Source organism: Nicotiana tabacum, chromosome 5 (genome assembly GCF_000715075.1).
Source record: "Nicotiana tabacum cultivar K326 chromosome 5, ASM71507v2, whole genome shotgun sequence".
NCBI classification, from domain to species: domain Eukaryota; kingdom Viridiplantae; phylum Streptophyta; class Magnoliopsida; order Solanales; family Solanaceae; genus Nicotiana; species Nicotiana tabacum.
Window position 1 is genome coordinate 164,128,708 of NC_134084.1, and position 7,488 is coordinate 164,136,195.

Sequence of the window (7,488 nt, forward strand, 5' to 3'; positions counted from 1 at the left end):
TTGGTCTAACCCTAGCTTGAGGGATTAGGAGTTGAGTCATACTTACTACTTGCTTCTTGTTGAGTACGACGTATATGCATGATGACGAGTATCTATACATTGGTGTCAAGCATGACCGTGAGTCTTAAATTGAAAGTTGTTGTGTTCTTAAATGACACTTGGGTGCTTTACTTAATGATCTTCTATGATTGAGCATTTTTAATAATTGAACTGAGTACAAGTTGAGTTGAGGTTGGTTATAGCTGATTCTCCCTTGCCGGGATGACTAATTCAATATTGTTGTTCCCTTGCCGAGAAAATTATAACATTGTTGTGTTCCCTTGCCGGGAAGTTATTATATTATTTATGTTCCCTTGCCGGAATTTCTTGTGATTTTGTGATGAAATGTAAAAGGGAGCGGGTGGTACGCCTACCACAAGATACAATGAAATAGGAGCGGGTTGTATGCCTACCATGAGATATAATGAAATGGGAGCGGGTGGTACGCCTACCACAAGATATAATGAAATGGGAGCGGGTGGTACGCCTACCATAAGATATAATGAAATGGGAGCGGGTGGTATGCCTACCACAAGATATAATGAAATGGGAGCGGGTGATATGCCTACCACGAGATATAATGAAATGGGAGCGGGTGGTATGCCTACCACGAGATGTTAATTAATCAAAGTCCAACTGATCACCACGCCTATATTGTAAATATGCAGTTACGAATAATCCAGCCAAAGTAATAGGAATTAGACCTAACACGATTCCAAATAGAAAAACTTCAATCATTTCTATTTGTTTGAAAGGAGAAAAAAGGTGGACCAGACTCCAGATAAACCTATGCAGTTATATACTATATGGCAGAAAAGTAAACAGGTAATAAGCAATCAAACCTGGGAAAGGGGAAACATGCTCCGGGGTAGCAGATAAAACAGAATATCAAAGAATAGTAAGGATATTACCACCTTTTTTTTCTCCTTTCAAACAAATAGAAATGATTGAAGTTTTTCTATTTGGAATCGTGTTAGGTCTAATTCCTATTACTTTAGCTGGATTATTCGTAACTGCATATTTACAATATAGGCGTGGTGATCAGTTGGACTTTGATTAATTAACATCTTTTTTTGATTGACCTCATCCTTTCTTTAATTCACAAGCACAGGAGGTCAAATTCCGATTGTTGTGAAAGTTACTGAATGAATCTATTTTATTCTAATTCGATCTAAGAAGAAAAAAATCACGCTCTATAGGATTTGAACCTACGACATCGGGTTTTGGAGACCCACATTCTACCGAACTGAACTAAGAGCGTTTTCTTATCAGAATAGATAAGACTGTAAATAAAAGGATTCTTTTCATAACCCCAACACATTTTGTATTGTATGCATATACTAGAATAGAATGATAAAAATCAATGATTATGTCCAATTTGAGGCGACCTCAATTTATCCCTCGTTGCTGCTCCTTTCAGCATAAATAGGTAGGGATGACAAGATTTGAACCTGTGACATTTTGTACCCAAAACAAACGCGCTACCAAGTTGCGCCACATCCCTTCAATTGTTCCACATTATAATTGTAGAGAATTCCTGTCTTATTTTCCACATGGTTATTTCATCCATTGATATATACAAATTTTCTGCTCATTTCGTCTTTTTGGTCTCATTTAACATATAATAGTAAAATAAAAGGAAAAGACTTCTCTTATAGATTATATAGAAAATACTTATATACAATTATATACAAAATATATAAATACAGAACCCGTCGTAAAAATCAATTAGTATTTTTCGAAAATTCTCGGTAAGAAAGAAGGGGATGTATTTTTTTTCTGTTTTAAGAAAAGGAAAATCTTATTTCCCGAATCATTGTACATTGCAATTTGAATTAGGAATTCTGTGTCCAACTCTAAGCAGCCCTTAACTACATATGCATCTGATTATATATGTATTATCTATTCCAACAAATAATACAAAAGAAGGAGGTTTTTCAATGCGAGATCTAAAAACATATCTCTCTGTGGCACCAGTACTAAGTACGCTATGGTTCGGGGCTTTAGCAGGTCTATTGATAGAGATTAATCGTTTTTTCCCGGATGCGTTGACATTCCCCTTTTTTTCATTCTAGTTATTGTCATGGGAAGGAATGAAGAAGATTAGAGATCCAATCAAATATTGGTGATGAATCCCTCTCCCCCTCTTTTCTCTTTTTTCCCTTTTTAGAATAAGGGAGGAAAGAGAAAGAATAAAAAAGTGGATTCAACATTCGGGCTCAAGTTCGAATTAACTGAATATTAATAATAGAGGAATGGGGGTAGAATAGAAGATCTAGGGCAAGAGTATTATACAAGATACTTAAATGATTACTTCAATTTGAAATATACTTTAGAAAAATCGTTGTATTTTACTATGACTTTGCTTTACTATTACTTTATTTTCTTGATTTTAATCTTTTACTTTTAGAATTGGATTTCAAGTTAGTAACTTCTATTTTATCCTTTCTTCGTTTTGAATCGAAAATAGAAGAGTTGAGTAAATCAAAAATCCAAAGGAGGTTCATGGCCAAGGGGAAAGATGTCCGAGTAACGGTGATTTTGGAATGTACTAGTTGTGTCCGAAACAGTGTTGATAAGGTATCAAGAGGTATTTCCAGATATATTACTCAAAAGAACCGGCACAATACGCCTAATCGATTAGAATTGAAAAAATTCTGTCCCTATTGTTACAAACATACGATTCATGGGGAGATAAAGAAATAGAGCGAACCAAGTACCTGTGTCTTACCCTTTCAAGGAAGGGGAAAAAATGACATTATATATATAACATATTTAAATAGAAAATAAACAAATCTTATTTTTTAAAAATCCTATTTTGGGTGGATTTAAACTGAATTAGAATTAAGAAATAGGATTTTAGGGATAAGGAATAAATTAAACAAACAAACCATGGATAAATCCAAGCGACCTTTTCTTAAATTCAAGCGATCTTTTCGTAGGCGTTTGCCCCCGATTCAATCGGGGGATCGAATTGATTATAGAAACATGAGTTTAATTAGTCGATTTATTAGTGAACAAGGAAAAATATTATCAAGACGAGTGAATAGATTGACCTTGAAACAACAACGATTAATTACTCTTGCTATAAAACAAGCTCGTATTTTATCTTTGTTACCCTTTCTCAATAATGAGAAACAATTTGAAAGAACCGAGTCGACCGCTAGAACTACTGGTTTTAAAGCCCGAAATAAATAGGCTTACTTTTTCTTCACTTGAATCATAATTACAAGAATCTAGATTTGAGTATCGTGTCGTAAGAAAAAAAATGAATCGGAAAAAAAGATTTCTTTTTTTATTGAATTGAACGTGTTCATTCATTTTGACTACTTTAGCATATTTTCTCATAGAAATTTCTACTCTACCTTCCCGGAGTTCATTCTCCGGGGAACTCCATTTAAATTATTCTGGTGGATTCTTTCCAATCTACTTCCTTTATGATTTCGTTCGAAATCATATAAAGACAATTCCTATTTGATATAGCTATTTGTGCAAGTATTTTACGGTTAAGAAGCAACTGTCTCTTGTACAGATCGTGTATTAATCTACTATAACTATAGGATACTCCCCTTTCGCGAATTACTGCGTTTATCCGAGTGATCCACAAACGACGAAAATCTCTCTTTTTCCTATCCCTATCCCGATGAGCCGAAACTAAAGCTCTTATTTTCTGTTGAGTAATAGTTCGAGTAAGCCTTGAATGAGCCCCCCGAAAGCTTGATGCAAATAAACGAATTTTTGTTCTACGTCTCCGAGCTATATATCCCCGTTTAATTCTGGTCATTGAATAAATGAAACTTTGACGAATAACTAATCGATTGCCTTTCTTTCAGTTATTCTTTTCCCCCTTCCTAGTCTATTAATAACAAAACGGATTTTTCCAATGTATAAAATAAAAATTCCAATGGCTTTGGCTACTCTAACCTTCCCGACCACGATTTTTTCTTTTTTTTTTTTAGGTATTTCACTGCGAAATAAGAAAGAAATAAAAAATTGTATTTTCCTAGGTATCAAAAATCTAGTAAATAAAAGAAATCAAAAAATAAATAGTGGGTTCCTTCGTTTCTATGGTTACTTCTTAAACGGTGAGGTCTTCTCTATACACCGGAGCCTTTACTTTATACTTTAATTTAATATTTAATCAACTAATTGATGTTATTGGGAACTTGTATAGTTCACACTCTTTGGCTCTACCCATGAATTATCCAGTAATAGGTCTTTCACAATCAGATCTACCTATACAGTAACGGTATTTAATTATGAAAGTTTGCTGGGTAGCTGACCCTCTTAGTCCGTTCTTGCCAGAGTGGGAGCCTGCCTAATCTTTATGTTTTATGCTTTTTAAATAAGATTTCCTCCGCTTAATGGATAACCATTTGTTACCAATGGAGAATTTCTTATCATCTGTGATTGGATTTACACCAACGGAAACCATAAACTTCATACACAATAGAGGGATATGAGAGAGTTTTTTTTAAATAATGAATGGAGTTCCTTCTTCCATCCTATCCCATTCACCGGTACTGATCATTGATACTGTAAAAGTCGTTTTCTTGCTTTTGTGCCAGCTCATGATCTAAACGAGTCGCACATACACCCTAGTACATGTTCCTCGACGCTGAGGACAGCCCCGAAGAGCGGGGGATTTCGTGACATTTCTGATTGGCTGTCTTGTATTTCTAATAAGTTGTTTAATAGTTGGCATGTTGAATCGTATACATAATATGATGGGTTGGTTTAGATTGATCCTAACCGAATGATGATGAATTACTTCTATTTAATAGAATATTCAATTCGAAGATAAAATCTCAAATCACAGATTTGCGCGAAATCCATGTTATTTTCATTCAACCGCTACAAGATCAACAATTCCATAAGCTTGGGCTTCTGTTGCTGACATAAAAACATCTCTTTCCATATCTTCGGATACAACCCATAAGGGTTTCCCCGTTCTTTGTACATAAACCCTTGTGAGGGTTTCACGCAGTTTCAGCAGTTCTTCCGCTTCCAGGACAAATTCGCCTGTTTGTGCCTCATAAAAAGAACTAGCAGGTTGATGGATCATTACCCTGATGATATAACAAAATAAAAGCTTCCCCTATCTCGCATGATAAAGCAAAGAGAAAAGAAAGATAAAGAATAGAAAAAAGATAGAATTGAACAACCGTACAGGCATCTTTTGTGCATACGGCTCTACAAGAAAATTGACCTCCCCTCCTTTCTATTGAAGAAAGAGAAAAATAGAATCTATCAGACTCAGATGGGTAAATGATCAAATTGCCATCCTTCCTTTCGGAGGAGTTAAAAAATACTATGATGGCTCCGTTGCTTTATATGTTTATTTTTTCTTTTTTTTTTTGTCTGTGATTCAGCAATCCCAAAGTTTCTTTTTAATCCGATCAAATAAGGAAAAAATCTTTTTTTTTTTTCGTACTCTTTCATAACATAAATATTGTTAAGAACTCTCCGGCATGAAAACAAAAAAGTTTGTGACGCTGAACTGAACTCCCGATAGATAAGAGAAAATCGGAAATACCCCTTATCTCATACTACTCTCTCGATACAGAATCTAATGTTTTGAAAAAAAAACAATACAAAAATTTCTCATATCGAATTCGAAGTGCCATGCTATTATTACTTAGTATTCATATGGCGAAGGCATAGTCTTCTTTTTTCTCTCAAATAAAAACCTCATTGGCGCCAAGCGTGAGGGAATGCTAGACGTTTGGTAATTTCTCCTCCGACCAGGATAAAAGATCCCATTGAAGCGGCTAATCCCATGCATATTGTATGGACATCTGGTCGCACAAATTGCATAGTATCATAAATAGCCACCCCAGGTATTACCCAGCCCCCAGGAGAGTTTATAAACAAATACAGATCTTTGGTCTCATCCTCGATACTGAGATATACCATAAGACCAATAAGTTGATTCGAAATCTCGCTATCAACCTCTTGGCCTAAAAAAGTAATCTTTCTCGATAAAGTCGGTTGATTAGGGTAAAATTGTATCCCTTAGGAACCGTACATGCGCCTTTTGATGCATACGGTTCAAAAAAAATGGTGAATCAATGTATAGATTCCAGTCCTCTTTCTTTTTTTCTAGAAAGGTTCTTTCTTACTTCTAACGAAAGGGCTTTTCTTCGATTTTTTAATAAAGACGAGTTTTGACTCCTTTTTTATATTTTCGATTTTCCATTATAAAATTTGAAGTTATAAGAAAGGGTCATTAAACTTATCGAATTAACTTCTCATTGATGTATTCTTTCATCGAGATTTAATCCAAACCGCGATGGTATTTTCTTGTTCCTGAATGGGTCTGTTTCATCTTTTTAGGTTTATGCTCTACTCCGGGTAAAGATCCGCCCGATTTGGATTTGTACATATAGGACAAATGCTCCCATTACCATTTCTTTTTGTATTTCTTTTTTTTTCAATTCATTTTATACAAGTATTTCTTAGAGTTGAGATAACTTTGCTTGACAATTAGGATCTCTTTACAAAGAAAAAATATGAATAGCAATCATAGATATCTTACCAATCCAATTGGGTTTTTTCTAAACGGAGCCTGGATACTTCATTTTTTTAGTCCAACCAAGCCAACCATAAATTATTCTAATTGAATTTTTCTAATTGATAATAGTAATATGAATCCCCTCAAAAATGGATCTAATTGCACTTCACGCTCCAAATTTTTGATGATTAAATTTATCTTTCTTGGGTGAAACGGGGGATATCTCGATCGGGGGAGAGAACGGGGAAATACCATATGACCCAATATATCTGACAAGTCGCACTATACGTCAACCCAAGATGCATCTTCCTCTCCAGGACTTCGGAAAGGGACTTTTGGAACACCAATAGGCATTAAATGAAAGAAAGAACTAAATACTATATTTCACTTTGAGGTGGAAACGTAACAATTTTTTTTATTGTCTTTATAATATTCATATTGGTTTTTATCGTATTTATTTTATCCATAGATTATAAAAATTCATAAAGAAAGACAGAATGAATAAACTCAAATTATTACGAATAGGTCTTTCTAATGATAAATAAGTATGGACTCATTCGCTCATAGAAAATGGGATCAACTCCCCCATTGCGTATTGGTACTTATCGAGTATAGAATAAATCTGCTTCTCTTTGTTCCTACGAACAGAATTGTTCCATTATTACCAACAGAATAGAACACCCTTGTTCGGAAATAATCGACTGAACAAGAGTGGTCCATAGGATAGTCATATTATAGTCTTTTCCAATGCAATAAAGTTACGTAGTGTCTATTTATCTTTGATATAAGGGGTATTTCCATGGGTTTGCCTTGGTATCGTGTTCATACCGTTGTATTGAATGATCCCGGTCGGTTGCTTTCTGTTCATATAATGCATACAGCTCTGGTTGCTGGTTGGGCCGGTTCGATGGCTCTGTATGAATTAGCGGTTTTTG

The 7,488-nt window shown here is 34.8% G+C and overlaps 1 non-coding gene across 1 annotated transcript; it reads right to left on the reverse strand.

The window, feature by feature from the left end:
• Positions 1-1,226: 1,226 nt before the first annotated feature.
• Positions 1,227-1,300, reverse strand: TRNAW-CCA (transfer RNA tryptophan (anticodon CCA)). Its single transcript has one exon. It is a non-coding gene; the product is annotated as a tRNA-Trp (tRNA).
• Between the last annotated feature and the right edge of the window lie 6,188 nt (positions 1,301-7,488).